The following is a 20620-nucleotide window of genomic DNA, read 5'->3' as shown; positions in this document are numbered from 1 at the left end:
GGAGTTTAATTGGGTAGACGCTCCTCGCAGTCGCTTCACTACCCGAGCAGCATGTTCAAACAGCGAGGATGGGACTCATCGTTATTCAAACCTAAGGGTAGAAGAAAAAGAAAGATTTGAGCTTCTCCGGTCACTCGCGAAACCAAAGGAGTTACCACGTTTGTCTCAAGGATTAAACCCCCACCCCACCTCCATACACAAGCCAACACATCATGTGTGTGTCCTCCAAGCCAGCCCTCCTGCAGATCTGTTACAAGGTAATCCACTGACCTCGCAACATCCCTGAAATCCCCCAGCAACCTAAATCCCAACCCAGTCTATACACACTGAAGACACAGCCTTATATCCAGCACTGCTGTGGTAGAAAGTACTTATATTCATTATTCTTGCTCATGTATATGGGGGGATTTCCACATTAACTGGAAATTCCTCCACTACAATTATTGGACACCAGCTTTACGGTTTTAAATGTTAGACACAATATATATGATGTTCTATTTTGCCCCTTGGGCGCAGAACAAACATTGACACGTATGATATTTTAACCCTAAACTTTTTATCAACACATCCGGCAGTTATAGAGAAACACATTACCATTTGGAGCCATCTTTGTGTCCACCTGAGGAATTTAAGTCCAATACTCCCTCTCTTTTAGCTCTCCTATGGGTCTCCATTAAATGCTAAATTTGAGTGTTGATGTCTGCTGCACCAACAATGACTCAACGAGAGCAGTGAACGTGAACTTTAGGAGTAAAGCTGTGGTTCAGGTAAACATTGATGGGAAATTCACTTTAAAGCTCGGAAGAAACCGAAAGGAGCAGAATATTTAGACCTCTGTAAATTCATACCCGTGAGAGATGCCATGTTCATCCTCATCTTGATTTCAAATTGTTGTTTGATGCATTCTTATTTTTAATATATTGATAATAGCTTTTTTAAACTCTAATTTCTTTTAAATAAAACAAGAAAAATATTGTCAAAACACTGTTCATTTATGCTCGAATGGAATCTAAAATCGAGTTCTGTTATAGAGTCTTATCTTTATGTTTTTTACCTATAGTTTAAGTTTCAAGCAAAAACATCTTATTTCTATACATTTGCTTTCTCTGCTCTCCCTCTGAATCCATAAATCAATCAGTTTTAAATGGGATGACACGCCTGCTCCCATAAAGAAACAACACAGCCATATATACAGCAACACCTATCTCTCCAAATAGTAGTGACGAGCCTGATGTTAGCAATCGTGTCGTGCTGTTGGCCTCCTTCTGAAACAAGCGTCACAAGCAGAGCATCAAGCACACAGGGATGAGTCTGGGAGGGTCACATGACAACCGCTACTTAATCTTACACAGATTAAGACGGACAGTAAATCTGATGCTGTTTTAACACGAGGCAGGGACGAGGAGGAGCAGAGATGTCAAAAGGTGCGTGGGCGTGTGCCTGTGCCTGTGCGTGTGCCTGTGCGTGTGCGTGTGCGTGTGCGTGTGTCCCACAGTCTGTCCATCTGTGCATGATTAGGTTATGCATGTTTGGTCAAGCTGTCTAGCAGATGAACCTCGGAGGTCATGATGCAGAGTGTGACAGTGAAGAGAGACTGCAAACCAACACAAACACAACAAAGCTTCATTGTCTTCTAACATTGATAAAAATATATAACTGCATTTTATTACATCTATATCAATCTACACTATAAAATAAGAATGTCTACCCATACTGTTAGTGACTATATTGCCACAAGTTAAACATGTAGGGGTTGATTATATTGCCTGAATTAATTTCCAATTATATAAAAAAATTATTATTTGGGTTTTTGGCTGTCATAGAGATGCTAAATTAAGTGGAGATTGTTAATTTCAATATAGCATATACAATAGATATAAATTTAGGCATGAGACAAATAAGCGACATTAGGCATAATGTCGCTATCAAATTTTCCAGTCTCTGGTATGTAGATTATTATATTGATGCTGCTTTTGCTTGAAATTGAATAACAACATGTTTCTGTACAATCATTGCTGTTCCATCATATAACCCTAACCCTCGCTTCCCGTAGAACGTTGATGTGTCCATATAGTTCTGCCGACAATAAAGGGCAGAAATTGCATTTATATCCTAGCATTATATTTGTATTCTGTTTTGCACATAATTCAATGTTGCACACTTACTCTGCACGAACAGTTGTACATAGTCTGTATATCTGCAAAGTTATATTTATTTTGGTATGATAAGGACAATGCACAGCTCCTTAGCAGTACCAGAGTAAGCTATCATCCAATTGTCATCTGTAGTCCCTGGGTATTATACATTATCATATATATTATATATATTCGATGAACCAAACATCAGATTTACAGTCATATAAGGATACTTTTACTTATATTCTTCAAAAAATTTGAAGTATATGCACAGGAATTCGATTTTATACGATATTTCACCTAAAAAAAAAAAGTCTATTTTTAGCCCCAAGTGCCTGATGTAGCGAATTCGCTACAAATCGAAATCTGCTAATTACATCATCAATTTTCATAACATGAAGTCTATTTCAATATATATTAGCATAAGAAGCAACCAATGAGCTGGTATGTATTTTTTATTTTAGCACAACTTACTCAAATTTGCTCAAATCACCACATGTAGCAGGCTAAATCTACAGTCTCCGGAGCTGCACTTCCGGTTTCCTCCACCGGATGTATTATCCACTCCGACCACTAGAGAGCGGCAGAGTGCTTCCAATACCTTCCTAGGTATGTGTATCTGCACCATCAGGCAGGGGTTTGAGGCGAATTCGCGACATACGTCCACAAGGGGTTAGGGCCCGAGCACTGACAGACAGTGACAGACAGTGAGGCCCTATTGAAATTGTAAGGATTACTATAATTTTTCAGGCAAATGAATTGGTTTTTTGAGGGCTTTAACATGCTCAAATTCTTACCAAAATTTGCAGAAAGTGGTGAAAATTTACGTATTCTGGAGGAATTTTCAATGGGCGTCACAAAATGGCTCAACGGTGCCCCCGAGACCCCCGGGACGTGTTTACATTGACCGATCTTTCACAAAGATCAATTTGACGGTGTGACCGTGGCTTGGTGTCAAAGTTTGATTACATGCCATTAAAACACGATGTTCTGTATCGCGGACATACATAGACCATGAATCCTTTGATGCTGGGCCGTAAACAAACAACTCCACTCCTGCAGTGACAGTGTCAGTGGTCAGAGATCAAAGGAATCTTTATGTCTTGCAAAGTTGATGTCTCTCTCTCTCTCAGAATTGGGACATTTCCTCAAACCGTGTAAACATTGAGGTACGGCGAAGGTTCATCCTTCGCCAAAGGAGACGATGTTGTCATAACTCCACTGTGCATTGTCCTATCACCACCAAACATCTGTCTCATGATCAGAGTCCAAAGCTGAACAGCTCTTTGTTTATTTTTTTCAGGCAAAATGATGCAACGCTTCAAAATGCATGTGCTCGGGCTCGCTCAGTGCTGCTTTGCAGTCCTAGAAATTTTAGTTTTGGTATATTTCTATTTGGTTTAAATACAACATACGCAACATACACAACTGTTTGACTGGGTATTTTAAATATTTTGGGGATTCACAAGAGCTGAACACAAATTCTAGTTCTTAACCAAAGGAAAACAATCTAAAAAGCAAAGTATGGAGAATTGCATTTTTCTATAAGACTAAATTGAATCTGTCTTTTATGAAACGTTTTGTTTAGGACTGGCGGCTGAGGTTGTCTAGTTTTTGTTAGTTTTGTCTTCCTCAAGTAGTTAAGTTAATAAACTTTCAGTCAAAGTTGAGTCTCTGTCCCCGGCGTTTGAGTCTGAGTTCAAGTCTGAGTCGAATTCTGATTTCCTGAGTCCGAGTCATCGGTGCAAAAGTCCAGTCAGGAAAATCTGGACTCACGTCCCTTAAAAATCCAGGTCCTGGACAAGGTGTTACAACCTTTCTTCATGATTGTATATTTTGTATATTTTAAATTTTTATTGGTGGAAATAATAAATGGGTATCCATGCACATATCACTCTATTTTCCTCCCTGCTTCCTGGCTTAAATCTAAAGGCTATGTTAACTCAGATAACCAGAGGAGGGGGCAGTGGTCTTTTACCATCAGAACAGAGAGATCTATTCAGTGGAGTCATTGAACCTGTGACAAGTCCCTTACCTTCAGAATAACGGCCATAAATAGAAATGCAGGACTAAAACCAACTGTTCAACAGAGACAGATGAAAACTGACACATTAACAGACGGAGGGCAGGAAGACAGAGCTTTTCTATTTGCCTGCATCAGCAAAGTGGGCAATGAGTCAGCACATCAGAAACAGCAGCCGGCATTCACTGAGAGGACCTGAGGAGGACAACTGGTGAGCAGTGAGAATGCAATGATTAGTCAATTAATTGATTAGTTGATTGACAGAAACTCAATGGGCAATGATGGATCAATAATTTTTAAGCAGAAATGCCAATATATATTTTTTTCAACAAATATGACACCCATTCAAATCAGGTGACATTTTCCACAAGGTGACTAATGTGCTGGTAGTTATTTTTAACGCAGTAATAAGATATCAGGATTTATAGAGAAGCACGTTTTCAGCCACGTGGGTATTGTTCTTGCACAGCACTTCTAATAAAGGCAAAGATACTAAAATTGAAATATGTTTCTTAAATACGTCTTTTGGGTCTGGGCTGCACATTATTAATATATTAGCATTTAAATGAATGAAAATAGATTAAAGCAATAAATACTTTTACATTAACGATGGATCATGCGTGTGTTATTTAGCACAAAAAGTCCAGTGGAAACTTACAGTAACACAACAGGTTTTATTTCAGTATCTAAAATTTGGCTGAACACTTTGTCCTGTGACTAGAACATTAAACTCCTGGCACACAACCACAGACTTCAATAAAAAAAGAAATTCAGAATAACAGGGAGCACTTTATCAAGATGTGATGTAATGATTTTCGGCTTCACAGCATCTTTCAATATTGTTTATCTCTCTCAGGGCCTTAGATACGGCTCTGTTCCCTTCAATTACTTTGGGAGTGTCCACTGCTGAGTTCAAACCTAAACAAAGATCCATTTGGCTACCGAACCCCAGCACGTACATAATTCCCATTCTGCCTTCCCTGTGTACCTCTATCCACCCTAAACAGATAAACTGATGAGGTTTGCCTCTCATATTGCAGCATTAGGAATTAAACATGCAACCAATGATGAAGGCAGATTAGCGTCTATGGAAACCTGCCAGTGCTGCTAAGTGTCTCAAATGGAAGTGATGGTGTGAACCATTTGAACAATTAGCAACAAAATCCAACAGAAGATTGTCTTCATGCCGCCACAGGGACATTTTAAACAATCCCATAGATTGCTGGTTAAAAAAAAAGCTTCCTAATGGCACTCACGACCAAAACTATCATTCAGTGTTTGCATCATCCCAAAGAGAGAGTCAATGTCTTATCTTCACCACTTACAGACTGGCTGCCAGCTGCCCTCTCTCAGAGTGCTGTGAGTTGGCAGAATGAGGAAACTTACCGCGGAATTGCACCAAATTTGCCACAGAGGCAATCGACTCCGAGCGAAACAGCGCTGGTCCATTAAACTCAGCAGCGCCTGCCAGCAGCTTGTTCCTCAGGGCTGACTTCCTGCTCAACCCCCCAAACAACACTGGGGCCGGCCATTCAAATTAAACTCAAACCACGGAGACAGGCTGCGAATGTTCCAGCCTGGATGTCAAGACAAGAGCCCAGAGTCAGTTCCCTTACACACACTCCATAAAGATCAAGTTGTTTACACATCTGCAAAGAATGCCACACTGCACCTTTGAAGTTACATAGTTTAAGTACTGTATTTTATATTAATCTCTTTATTTTAATTGAACTGGTGCACTGCTGAGCTGACCTGTTTATTCTCATCCGACACCGTTCACTGTGCTGTTGACTCCTTGTTAACTTGCACATGACAAATCAAACACTAAAACCCTTTTAACTGTAAACTGTTAATTTACACATCCAGCACATCGTGAGCAACTCTATTCCTTAGTATTGTTTGTGTCCACCTGATGAGTCTACCTCTATGGTGTGTTGGGCAAGGCCCAGTGATCTGACTTAGAACAAAGAGTCGTAAAACCTTAGGCCAGGCTTGGGTAACCCCTCAGATAAAAATTCCAGCATGGAGATCTCATCTCCATGTGAGAGAAAATCACTTCCTGGGTCCACCACTGTAAGCCGCTCCCTGAGACTTGACTTCTGACCTTTCAATTGGCCGAAGGCCACACTGACCCCTGACCCCCCCTCCAAGGAGGCCGGCCTCCTCTCAGGGGTACAAGACTGCTGACCTCCCAGAAATCACTCTCTTTTCCTCCGATGCTGATGTGACAACGAGACCCCCCCCCGGGGTCTCACCAGTTAACCCAGCAACTTAAGGAGGGAACTACTTTTCTCTTTGTCCTCTTTTCCACGCTGCTCAAGTTGTTTTCTGACCTCAAGAGGTCTAACCACACGACTCAGTAACTAAGGAGGCGATTAGACGTTTGTTTAATATCATTTTATTTGAAGTCGTTTCATTTTCTTCTTTTATCTCAGTCAAAGTTTTATCTTGATAGGACCTTTCCTGTTTTAACTTGAAAGACCGAAACAGGAAGTGCCCCGCTGGACGGACTCCGACACTTCCATAGACTTTTCTTTTTTCCAACGATCCACAAACGGCTTCCACAAAGCCGTTCACTGCAGAAGCGCGACGTTCATCCCGCTGAGGAGTAAGAGACAATTCACTCCGTTCCTGTAAACCAGCACGTTCTCCGCTGTTACAGAAGAAAGGCGAAGTTTCATTCCGTCAAGACAGCAGGAATAATTCGCTTCCTTTTCCGGTCCAGCGGCTGAGCTCCGGAGCTCCGCTCGTGAGAGAGACCACGTGATTCACTGGCCCCCGACACATTCGCGCCGAGGCGCAGACACACCGCGAGGGTGGTACAGTAAGAGACTTGATTATCTGGGCAGATACGTAGCATATTGTTTAATATTTGAGTGTATTTGTTTGGGGGACCTCCGTGTCTCATTGTTTAGCCACGACGATTCGGCTACTTCCGGTTCATTTCCGGTTACGGCCTTGTGCCACAGTTTTTAAGCGCCGTGACTAAACGTCTCCGGCTGCACTCGTTCCCGTCTGAAGAACCTTACAGAGATTTTACCGTCGGACTTCAGCACACAACGCCGTTTGAGTGCTGAGCGGTAAAGTAAATGTAACTTGTTTCTGACGGTGTTTTTAAGAGCTTCTTTGAACTCTCCTTGCATGCCTTCTCTTCTCTCTCTCTCTCTCCTTCTAAACCGACCTATACACCCGTTCCGATCTGTATTTAGAATACAGTTCATGTAACAGTTAAATCTATATTTAAAAGGGCCTGAAAACATCTGGCCGCCATTTTGAAGCCAAAGCTAAACCAGAACAAAGAATCCTTTGTTCCACCTCCTCCTTTGTGCCTCACACGTGGTCCGGCGGCCATTTGAGATTATTCATCGGTAGACCCGCCCTCAATTCTGGCTCTAAATTCATAACGAACCCGCCATTTTGTTTTGTAGTTTTAAGCCTAACATTGTCGGCCTCCATCTTGGATGGGACGTCACTACGTGACTGCGTCATCGCCACGCCCCCTCCCTTTTCTCTCTCGCTCTCTCACACACACACACACCCACACACACACACACACACCCACACAGACACTTTGATAGACACAGACAGATGCATACACACTCAGATACACATAGGTGGATACATGTGTCTAACCCTAACCCTAAATTGTGATAAATGCTGCTGCTGTTGTGATCTTTGAAATATGGGAGTTTGTTAAGATGATGAATCACTAAATAACACTAACTTTATTTCACACACACACATAGACACACACACACAGAGAGACACTTTGACACAGACACACACACACATAGAGACAGACATACATAGGTAGACTGCAGGTTGTCCATGTATTTTTCTGAATTGTGATAAGTGCTGCTGCTGTGTTTATCTTTGAAATAGTGGAGCTTGTTAAAATGAGGAATCATTGAATAACATAACTTTATTTCCCCTTTTTAATAAATACTTTTGTAATTAAAGTATCTGTAGTCTGTGATTATTTGTGCATAAGTGTGTGAATACAGCTGGATTATGATTGCCTGTGCTCGAACTTAGAAGCCTTCACTGTTTATTAAGTAATCGTTAATATTAAAATATTGACATTAATTAATTTGACATTTATCATTATGAGACTGATAATTATAGCTTGACATCGTTGGTCCCTGGAAACCAGGGTGGTGCCCCCCTTTCTCAATTATTAATATAGATAGTATTATTCTTAAATTGATAATTTTATTGTTTTTGACTAATTATTTTCATTATTCTTGGTTGATAACCTTATCATTGTTAATTGATAGCTTGTACTTTCTAATTGATAATTCCTATTTTCTCATTAGTGGTTTTATTGTTATTTGATTACTGATCATCTTCAATTAATAATTTAATTATTTTTGATAGATAATTTTTATTATTTTAATAATCATATTTCATGATTATTAATAATTAGCCAACGTCAAGTCTACTCCTATTGCACAACAGGTGTCTAGTTTTAAAATAGCTTTTGGCCTCAACAAATAGGGAAATATCTATATGTAAATGCCCCATTATGTTCACCGGTGACTCTCTAGCTCTCTGTCTGCTCTTTGCTACTAAGTAGAAAGAAGTGGCCTGGTGTAGTGTATCACTAATACTTTGTTCAAAAACATCAGGATGCTGATGTTAGAATGAAAGAAAATATATGTTTTTAGTTAATCCGTCGTGTTCGCATTCAAAAACAACATTTGCTTTGAAGAAAGCAATGTTGGGATTAAAATACAACATTAGCATTAAAGAAAAGTTTAGCATAAAGACAGTTAAAGTTAGTCTTTAATGATAACATTAGTATTCGAAAGTAATGTTAGCAGTAGCCTGATATTAGCATTTAAAATAACAATAAAATTAAAGAAAGCAATATGAGCATTAGGAATAACATATTAATAGTAAAAATTATCATAAGCCTTAGAAAAGCAGTAATGTTAAAAATAAAATTTAGATAAGCATTATGAAAGTAATGTTAGCATGAGATTAACAAACACCAGCCTAAAAAAAATTCTGTTGGCATGAATAAGTATTTAGAATTACAAAAAGTGGTGTCAGTAAAAGTTAACGTTTGCAAAAAAGAAATGTTTGCTTTTAAAAATGGCTTTGACCAAATCTCCATAGCAATCTGCACTCTGAAGATGTTAAACATTATTTCCACCTGATGTCGGTTGACTTGTGGATTTAAGGCTCAGAAACAGCTCCTCTGGTTGATCTCCTCATTAGCTCTCAGTCATTTTGGTTCGCTGTGTTGTCTTTGCGTGTGTGCACACCTCACAATGACGTCACTCGGAGGGCTGTCTACATGTGGGGCTTTATCAATCCTCCTTTAATGCGTGACAGTCATGTATAATTCATGACAACCAAGCTACTTTGAATTCCTGACAACATATTGGCAGAATGCCAGTGAATTATCATAATCACGAGGACACACGGGAGGAGGAGGCAACCCGACCATATGTGCAGTGTATGTCACAGTGTAATCGGATACAGACACATCACTGTCTGATGCACCGGGATAAATCTGCTCTGACTCCTCAGCAGTGAGAAGAGCTACATGAGTCGTGCTGCGCTAACCAGATATCCTGATGAGATTGGTCTCTGCTTCTGATAGTAACATCACAAACAGTTTTAAAACACTCCACAGTGTTATTCCATGAATAAACGACAATGAAGATGAATTCGATGGAGTCGGCCGTGCACACAGGCAGCGAGTACAGTACAGAAACCCCCCAAGAGACAAGCACTGTGGTGTGCGTTCCTGTTGCGTACTGCGATTCCCATTCAAATTAGCTGGAAGAGCGAAATCAGCAATGTAGCTTTAAATATGCCACAGCGAGCAGGCGCAGCACAACATAACAACTTGAAGTAATAAAATAGCAAAAGATCTTTGAATAAATAGTATTTTATCGCTTTTCTGTGCCAAGCATCGCCTCGTGCCATGATTGATTTTCACAGCTTCCTTCCTTCAGCACACACTCCTCAGCAACGGACTGAACCTGCAGCACCTCCCAACCTCCCAACATGACCATTAAACATGTGTTGCACACAAGGTGGGAGCTTTGCTGCAGCAGCACGTCAACAAAGCACTCACGCTGCCCCTGACAAACAGATGCCACACGGAGCTCGTCCCATTCATAGCGTCCATGCAGAACAGATGACACACCTCAGACAGAAGCCACCTGCAGATCCCCTGTGTCTTCCTCCCTCTCTGCCACCACACCAGTCCGCTCCCATGTGGTCCACAGTCCAACCGGCAGGCGTCCATGTTGCCAGCAGCTAATTTACTTGTGTTTCCCCGGTGACAGTGCATCAGTAGAGAGTGTGGATATCGGAGGAGGACACAGTTCGGAATGTTTCAAGTGGAAGAAATCAGGTGTTTACCTCGCGGAGGCAGGAGCCGGCTGAACACAGCTGCCCAGCCCATCCACTGAGCGGAGGCTTAAGGGCCGTGGCAGATCCAGGTCCCACTGAGACTCCCGGCCAAGGCATCCTTCCACCCCCGTCCCCGGTCTCCGCTCCTTCCCTCTGCCGTCTGCCGTCTGCGGTCAGCCCAACCACACTGGCTCGACCTCCCCACCCCCCCCTCCCACTCCCCACCTCAAATTGGGAAAGAAGCCTCTCACAGTGAAATAAGAGAAGGTATTGATTCTCTCTCTCTCTCTCTCTCTCTCTCTCTCTCTCTCTCTCTCTCTCTCCTCCTCCTCCTCCTCCTTCTCTTTCCCTCATCCACCTCTCTTCTCGTTTTCCCTTGCCCCCCCCAACGCTTTCTCCACCTCCCTGGGACCGAGGAAGCTCTGTTACCATGGAGACGCATGAGGCTGAAGCCCGATTGGTGGGTTTTGTTGTGATGCAGCCAGCTCAGGGTGCAGCCCATCAGATTGATTGCCTTTTCGTTCCTGTATGCATCTTTCTCTTAACAACACTGATCCAGAATCAGATTTTCCGGTAATCAGGGAATCAACTTATTGCTGCAGCTTTGTCTCATTTGCATCAAACATCTTGAGGAAGCTGTGATCAAAATTGAAAATACAGTTCTCATCTGTTCAAATGGTTTTAAAACTGAGACTGAAATGTGACCAGGAACTATTTTCAGTGTCGATTAACAGTGATATCTCCATTTATTAGTTGGTCTACACCGAAATACCCTAAAGAAGCCAAAGACGTTTGTTTTACCATCCTGAAGCTGGAACCAGAGAAACCTTTGCAACCAACAAAAAGGCACAAAATCGACATTTACCTTCAGCACATTCAACAAGTACAAACCATTTGGTGTCACAAACCCTTCATACCTCAATTAAAATGTGTATTTCACAGACGTAAACACATGAGGTTTTTCCTTTTGACCAACAAATCAGTGAATGAGGAAAACTGTAAACTCAACAAAGGCTGTTATTCCAGAGTGTAGTCAGATAATAAATAATATTCTGTCTGTTACTGTATAGTAAAATATTTTCAACCCATTTATAACTTTAGGCCTGTTTGTCCTGATTCATGATCTCCTTACTCGATTTGTAGAACAATACTAGTTATTATATGACAATAAAACAATATATCAATATATAAAAATAAGTGCTTTATAAAAAGCAATCTTACAAAGAGTGCAACGTGAAATATGCAACATGAGCTCAATTTGTCTCTCCTGTTATCTTATTAAAAGAAATAATTAAGCCACAGCATCAAAGGGAACTGTATGATTCGCATATTTAGCTATAATTTGCAAGTGGCAAACTAGAAATGATGTTTATGTATTATAAAATAGTTCATGCCAAATACGATGTGATGGAAAATGTAATGAGAGGCTGGATTACCATGATAAGAGCCAATGTTATTTTATCTAATGAAACACCAGATTAATAAAGTCATCAGGAGGCGGGTGAGGTGATTGGAGTTTGTCCCATCTGTGGTTTAGGCAACAGAAGCCGTTCAGGTCAGGTCAGGGAAAGATCCAGGATTTAGTTAAATGTAAATAAACATCTTGCTACTGATGTCACCGTGAACTTTTTAACTGTGCTAAACCAGACCACGATCTCTCAACCAATTAAGTCTAGACAGAACCATAAGTGCTCATATGTAGGTCAAGGCCCAATAGTCTCCTTAAATTTAATCAAGCTGCACCAAACTGCAAATTAAATACCGCTCATCTTAATATGCCTGATTTGTTTCATCCTTGAATTATTATCTGAGAAATCAGTAAAAATGTCAAAAAAGATCAAATAATGCAACAATCGAATTCTGGATCCACACCCTGATCTGGATCTGCACCAAAATATACTTTCTTGTCATATACCAAAACTGGTAGTTTTCGTCTAATCCTGCTAACAAAGAGATAAAAAAATATATAAAATATAACCTCCTTAGAGTTACAGTGTTGCAGTCACTGCCAGTGGATGTTGTACTGCAGGATCTCATATTTTAGCAAAAGACGAATAGAATATATTACTAAATGCAGTGAATGTTATATTAAAATCTGTGAAAGCATTACTTTTGAAACTTGCCTAACATGGAGATTTGCAATATACCGCAATATATATATTAAAAAAAAAGATATCATCTGGTCACTATATTTCCTTGAGTAATTGTATATACACTTAATTTCCTGGGCATGTTTGCATTTGTTTCAAATCTTAATGCTAAGCTAAGCACTGTATAGGGACATAAGGAATAGAAACATATGGGATATGAGACAATACATCGATGTAACTAACTGAGAGAAATGTTAAATGATTCTTTAAGGATTCTGGAAAATATCCTCAGACCATCTATAACGAGTGTCTTGTTTGTTCAAAAGATCAGTGGATGTTTATTTCTCAGTTAATACACGACAGGTATAAACTGGAGCTTTTCCTTTGAGTGAGACCTGAACACATAGGACAAACGGTTGTTGGCCTTTTAAGCGTTTCTTTAATTACATCCAGTCGACACGTCTCAGTGGGTTTGTGGTTAAAAATATCCCAGCGGCCGCCAGACATGTTCTATATGAAGTGTTGAAGCTGCTGGTTCGTCTTTAAGGACATTTCCAAACAGCACGAGAACCGGGCGATCGCTCGGGTGAACTTCAAGTGGTTTACTATAAGGCGCGGCACAAAAGGCAAACGTGCACCCCCATTTAAATTGACTGCTGTACCAATGAGCATGGAGTGAGGCTCAGAATGAGAATGAGCTCCCAGGATTTGTGCAGCAGCCGCCCCACGGTTCACCGCTCTCCTCACTCCTCAGCCTCTGGTTTTATCTGCGAGCTGCAGGGATGTACGAATGAAATGTCTTGTTGATGGGTACTCCGCCCAGCACACACACACACACACTTTATCTGAGCATCAGCAGAGCCCAGACTAACAGAATCACCCCTGTTCTCGAAACACCACAGTCCCCCAACACGTGAACATCTGCTGCTATTATGGCTGTTAATTTGCGATCTTGTCAAACACATCTCTCCTCACCAGACACTCCTGCTACTCATCCGGCACGCATCAAACACGGGCTTGGGCTGCAGGTTCTTGTACGTCGCCCCCCCGTGATGTTACTGATGGTATTTGTCAGGACGTCACACTGGCAGCTGTGTGGATGTTTCAATACCCTGTGGATTATTGTATTCATATTTCACTTCAGCCCAGTTTCCATTTCACCGTTAGACCAGATAGTGATGTGACATGGCTCAAAATACTCTCAGCTGCAGTGGTGGAAAATAACATGTCGGCTCTTCAAGTACTTTATTTTAAGGTGCCACAAGGAAGCTCTTTTTCAGCCGCTGCACGTGGTTTCTTGTAGTGGTGCTGATGGTCATTTGCTTAGAGCTTCGGTTTGTGTGTGGTGTGTGTGCGTGTGTGTGCTGTGTGTGTGTGTGTGTGTGTGTGTGTGTGTGTGTGTGTGTGTGTGTGTGTGTGTGTGTGTGTGTGTGTGTGTGTGTGTGATGTGTCTGCGTGTCAATTAGTCAAAAGTAAAGGTCAACAGAAATAAGATACCACTGCAAGTAATACGGCTAGAGACAATCGAAAGCCTATATTGATTAGAAAATCATTCTCCATCATATGATGTCATGTGTTAAGTGACGTCATGAAGAAGTCTGAGAGAAATCAGAAAATGACGTCATGCATAATTCTTAAATTAATTTTATGAGGTGTCTCTGCATTCTATAGAACCACAGACACCGCCTAAAGCTTATATAGATACAAAAATAACATTAATTACAATATGAAAAAGTTTGCATTGGGTGACTTTGTGTATATAGCACATGCACAGAGACTGCATCACCCCACCAATGTGTTTAATTTATTTTGTACCAATACAACAACTTTAAATTATCCTATAACAAGTCATGCATTTAAATTCCAATTAAGATAAAAAGGTCAGTATAATGAGCAAAGTGTATGTAAATGGCCCCCTGTGACTGATACATTATTAGATCATTAATTCTGCCGTAGCTGTGTGGAAACAGCATCTTACTGCTGTAGCTGCTGAGCTGGTTTTGACACTCGTAAATTTTGTTTTTTTTGTCCACTGGTTTTTGTCCCCAAGAAGCTCATCCTCACATTTTTATTTAATTGTGAAATAAACAAATGATCCCACTGGAGATTTAACTTGTGACAGAGGACCGAGGACAGACCTGAGGTGGAGAACCAATATTTACTTCACCAGCAGCTAGCAACAGTATAATGCTGCTGAAGCATTCACCCATGACAATTTAATGCTTCACATATATTATATTGTGTCCTGTTATTATTATATATCAGTCACAGGACAAATTTACAGTAGGATAACTACTTTTAAGTTGATATCGTTGATAATACTTACGTATGAATATGAATGACTTTAACTTGAAATTGAGCATTTCTGTTTCGTACTTTTACTTACGTGGGATTTGAACCCTTCTTCCACGGCTGGTCAGCTGACAGAAAATGGTTTTCATTTGTTTCCCGAAGCCACAGACGTGTGTTGTTGTCTCCGAGCTGCAGTCCATCTCCAGCGATCGTCTCTCCTGTGAATGAAAAACGGCCGTGAGGAGATTCAATGAGCAGCTGCTAATGTTTTTCTTTACCAGGCATGCACAGAGACGTGAATTCAGAGCATAGGAGCTGACGCTGTGAAAGTGTGTGCTGTCTGAAACGTCCCACTTATAAATAAGTGTTGAGAAACAAGTTTCCTTCCTCAATGTAGTTCTGAGTAAAACAAGAGACTGAACAAGACTTCTAGAGAATAGAATACAACAGGGACCAAAATGCTATAAGAACACCCCCCTTATTTCTGCTTATTATCTCTGAAAGTAGCTGGGAGTCCTCTTCCCTTGATGGATGCCAAACCTGTTCATCCACAGCTAATATGATCATATGACACTGTCAAAACATCACAACATAAAAAAGAGAAGCGTGGGCGGCAGATGAGAGTGAACGCGGCCCCGACGCGCTGGCTGGGTGATGAGAGAGGACGGGCTATTTTTAGCTCAGGGTGGGGGTGGAGGAGAGGGGTGGGTGAGCGGGTGAGGCGTGGGGACGGGGGGGGGGGGGGGGGGCAGCGAGCAGCGTGATGACGCTGGTGGTTGGGGGCTGCTAGCAGGGGTTAGCTGTGATGCATCTCAAATTGCTCTGCTTTCCTGCATTCTGGTGAATGACGGCTATGCATCACTGTCTGCGGAGGTGGGGGGGGGCAGCTTGGCTAATCACTGCTCACACTGTTCAACTGGGCCTGAGGTTACTCTGCACATCCATCATGGTGTTTGCTTCACTAACAAACACACTTCCAACTTTTCTAACAGAGCCTCTACTGATGTAAAGGTCACTCCCAGCAACAATGCCATTATACAATTAGACACTTCAAAGCATCAAGAGGGTTCCCAGATTTTTTTGCAGCTGTAAATGCAACATTAAATATCTCTAACTTGTATTACACTCATATTACGTGTATTGCACACATGTATGTGCATAAAAGTAACTATATATCCTCCTTATAAATATAATTTCGTTTTAATTTCCTATTTGTTCTATTTGAATATTTGTTTGAAAAGTTTTGCTACTTGTAGTGAGGAGGAGGCTACACCACTATTCATCCATCCATTAATCCCTGCACCCATCCATTGTCTATACTGCTTATCCTTTGGGAGAGAGGGAGGGTTCATCCTGCACAGGTCGCCAACGTATCGCAGGGCCGACACACAGAGAAAACAACCATTCACACTCACATTCACACCTATGTTATAGTGTGAATATAACATAGACTATTGTATTGTATTAACCTATACAATACACTATAACCTTTCATTAATCAAGTTATCTCATTGAGACCAAATCACTTTGCACTTGGCAGAAAACAGCAGAGAGAATGAAGCAAACAAAAGCTCAAACAGCATCAGAGACGATCACAGACATCATGAAAAAGATCTGGAGTTGAAAATTCAGAGTTTGTTGAAAGACGTCTCATCCAAGAAGTTTCCTCGTGGAGTTGTTCTCAACGCCCTTTGTGACACTTGGCTCATTACTGACTCTAACGACAGCTGGTAGCAAGGAGCGCTAATAAGCAAAGTGTCCAACCAAGTGACACCAGTGACCTCGACAACCACTGTCTTCCATCATCATTTATCCATAACCAAGTGCAGTTACCCTTGAGTCAAGCAGCATGACAATAAGGGATGTTGCCGGAGGTAATTACACACATAATGGTTGTTTGGTCCGGTGCTTACGACACAAATGCACATAGTTCTGATGTCAGACACATTTTCATCTTTAGCTTCTTCGCAGGTTGCTCCAAATAGTGTTTAAAAGTGAGACTGCTGTCAAAGGCCAAAATTCCCTATAACCAGCATAACCATTACATTTCTGAATTTTCTGTGATGATGGATTAATATTTAAAACTTTTTTGTGCTTTGACAGATAGCTGTAAAAATATCCATATGGAAAATGTAATTAAGGAAATAATGATTAGCCCTAATGAAAGAGTAATAGCTGCCACTTTAGCAGACGTCTGGCATGAATTCATAAATCCAGAGAAATTAAAGCAATTTCATAAAATACAACTTTATAACAAAATGATATCAATCATTAACAAAACCAAACGGTGAGCTGGTGGTAATAATGAGATGCGAACAAGGAAACAGTAAGACAGCAGAGGAAGACACAGTTGTTAATTGAGCTGAGAGAGTTAAGGGCCCACAGATAAAGCAGGGGAAGTTCCACTCCTCGACCCAATGCCATTAGCGCTTGGCCCGGCTCCAGGCCTCCGAAGCTGGCTAAAATATGGCTGACCCGGGCCGGCGCAGTGCGGGTGATACGGATCACGCTGTCAGGAGCCTGTCCTTTCACCCACTTTCATTTGTCACTGAGATTAAGCTTCAATTAAGCCAACAGACCAATTTCCTGATCACTCACGTGCTCGTTGTCTGACTGAGCACGAGTTTGTGCCGAAGGGACACACAAAAACCTCACACAGTTGTGTTGTTGTGTACAGCACTGAACTCCAGGTTGATATCTCAGCAGCTATCGGCTGGTTTGCCATGAAATACCGTAAAGATATGAATGTTCCTCAGAGGATGAATCATAATGACGTTAAGTGAAAGTTCAGTCAGGAGGAATGTCTCGTTGCACATGCCTCATTAGTCACATGGACAGTTCCGGCTATCTCAAGGCTCCTCCAGCCCGTTCTCTCCTCTCGTCCAATCACAGCCTGACACACTAGCGTTGAGCCAATCACCTGTAAGCTGTCAAAGTTTTAACATGCTCTCTCTCTCTCTTTGTTGTCATTCAGGACTCAGGTCAGAGCTATGACACACCCACCTCTAACACTCAACCACCTCAACTCCGGATAGCCGACCAACTCCCTTGAACCGGCCAATCAGAAGCCTTACTGGCACGCCCCATCATCCAGGGCTCCATTCCTCATCACCACCACCAGAGTCTAGTCGCCTTGATTCTGAGGACTGCTTCCATGGTGTTGCACTTGCAAGTGTCAAACTCTATCCCTCTTATTTACAAAAAACATTTCATTCTAATTTACTTAAACTCATCGGCCTCTCCTGATTGAAATAATGTTTGTGAATTTTCTCCAGAGGATAAATCTTAATGACTTGTATTGATCCCAGGAGTTTTCTCTTTATCTAGTGGAATATCTTAAGCTAGGGTTGGTAATCCAGCAATCTGTTATCTATAGATGGCTAAACTTCAAACGAATTCTGCTACGGAGTTCCCATGTTTTTGTTTACAATACATCGACACCGGCATCGACTATTATCGCCACTTTTTATTCCCGATGTATTTGTATTCTTTGACTTTTTTACAGTTTTGCAAATTTAGCATTTTTGCTCTTGGGACGTACAAGACTAACTTTAACATCTACTAGGTGACAAAAGATAAACACCACTCGTAGCCTCTTAAAATCTAATTACTTAACAGGGATGAAAATGTGGAAACCCTGGAAACCCTGAGGAGCACAGTGTGTTCAGCAAAATGATCAAATGTTGCCTTGTGCACCTGATCAGTGCTCAGGGAACACCATGATGTTGTCTCAGAGAGAACAAGTGCAGAGACAGGACTTTTAACTAACAGTGACGCTCGAAGTATCAAGTGAGCAGGCTGCTCTGCTTCATCCGTTGCCCTGAATACGTGTGTGCATCTGAATATTTGATGAGGAAACAACGGCTCGCTGCCTCTGAACAAAGCCCGGGGAGTGTTAATAAGAGTAAGTGCACAAACGAAGCACAGCAAACGTGGGCCAAACGTGACAGCTTAAAATTCTGTCAGCTCCAAACCACAACCTTGGTCTCACATGACCCCCACCCCCCCTCGTACCTACTTCATGTAGGTATGGATCTATATTTAAAGTAGTTCTTGCAAGGGCATCATCGGACTGCTCGCTGTAAACTCTGACATTGTGAGTCTAACTACAGGGGTGGCGGAAAAATTATTCAGACTAGGGGAGAATTAACACTATAATTCATAAACTGTTGGCTTACAAATCTTATTTTATTAAAATGTGTTTCTTTGGATAAAAGGGTTTTAGTCACAAATATGTCACTGCTGTAATAAACCATTTCATATTAAAAAAAAAGAGAATGAAGCAGATTGCTGTGAAATAAATAACGGAAAACTAAACTTGGATTTATAAAACCCATGAAAAGCTAGATTTGCATTCCAAAAAAGAATAGAATGTTTTTGGAGTAATGGCTCCAGATTTAATCTATAGAGCAACATCACGTGTGTGCAGCTCTGCCTGCTCTGTATGCATCAGTGTTCATCCATATTGGAATCACTGGAGACTTTCCACCCCTGGTATAACACACTGATCAATATGAGAGACGTGGTGCATGTGTGCCTGCGAGAGAACCGGAGCCAGGAGCAGGAGAAAGCGACAGACAGGCCGAGAGCTCGATGGTCTATTTGCGGAGCAGCGTTTCAGCCTGACAGGCGGAGGCGGTGGGTGAGGGGGGGGGGGGGGGCGGACAGGCAGGCCTTAATGTGCGTATCGTTCATTCACATCCCCGCGCCGTGCACTGCAGAGCGTCTCCGGCTGCCTCCCACCACACAGGCCTGGCTGTGAAGCCATGATCGGTGGGCTGGAATCCCTCTGTTTACGCTGCTAAAAATAGATTTCACACACGGCGATGACGTGGCATCTCGTGACGAGCGGGCCCCCCCCTCCCACCACCATATCCCCCCTCCTCCACCTCCCTCTCTCATCCAGACTGTAGCAGCAAACGAGTCATGTCGCTGTTGGTATGCAACGCTGGGCCCAGGCTACACGCCACCTCTCCTCCAATCCTGACTGGGGGGGGGCTGGCATGTGAACAAAATATGAATTTTAAGGGATGAGGTGAGGGAAGGGAGAAGGAAGGATGGATGGATAGACAAGACGGAGAGCAGGGTAGAGAGAGGGAGCAAGGAAGGAGGGGGAGGCAATCAATACTATGACTCATTCTTTCTGCGGTGGCTACTTCCTAACAGCATTCATTAAAGCAAACCTAATCATTTTGGCCCGATAATCAAATCCTGTCAGGCTCCATCTTCTTTCACTCCCCACCACACACATTTAAATCATGCACAATGAACCAGAAATGGGAGGAAATAGGTCTGGTGCATTATGCGATGGATCAGCCGGTTGTGGCGAGAGAGAGAAGCTGCTTCAATCCTTCGATACGGAACCGGCCAGTCTGAGGCGTCTCCACAAATCCACCGCGGATTGCCAGGAACTCTATTTGAACCAGTTCCGAGATTATTCATCGACTTTGATGATGCTGACTTTTCCTCTAACCACCATCGGGAGTTTTACATTTGTGATTTGAGTGAAACATCTCAACAAGGACGGCATGGAATACTGAGAAAAGTGTAATATACACGCCACTAGCACGGCTGGTGGAGCCCAAAGAAAAGCACCAAATCAGAATTAACAAAACCAAAACACACAGAAGTTCCTCCCAGGTTTACCACTTCGTATTTGCTCTATTTGAATATTTGTTTGGAAAGTTTTGCTACTTGTAGTGAGGAGG

Source organism: Limanda limanda, chromosome 1 (genome assembly GCF_963576545.1).
Source record: "Limanda limanda chromosome 1, fLimLim1.1, whole genome shotgun sequence".
In the NCBI taxonomy this organism is placed as follows: Eukaryota; Metazoa; Chordata; class Actinopteri; order Pleuronectiformes; family Pleuronectidae; genus Limanda; species Limanda limanda.
The sequence above is the reverse complement of the archived record's forward strand: the minus strand, read 5'-3'. Positions refer to the sequence as shown.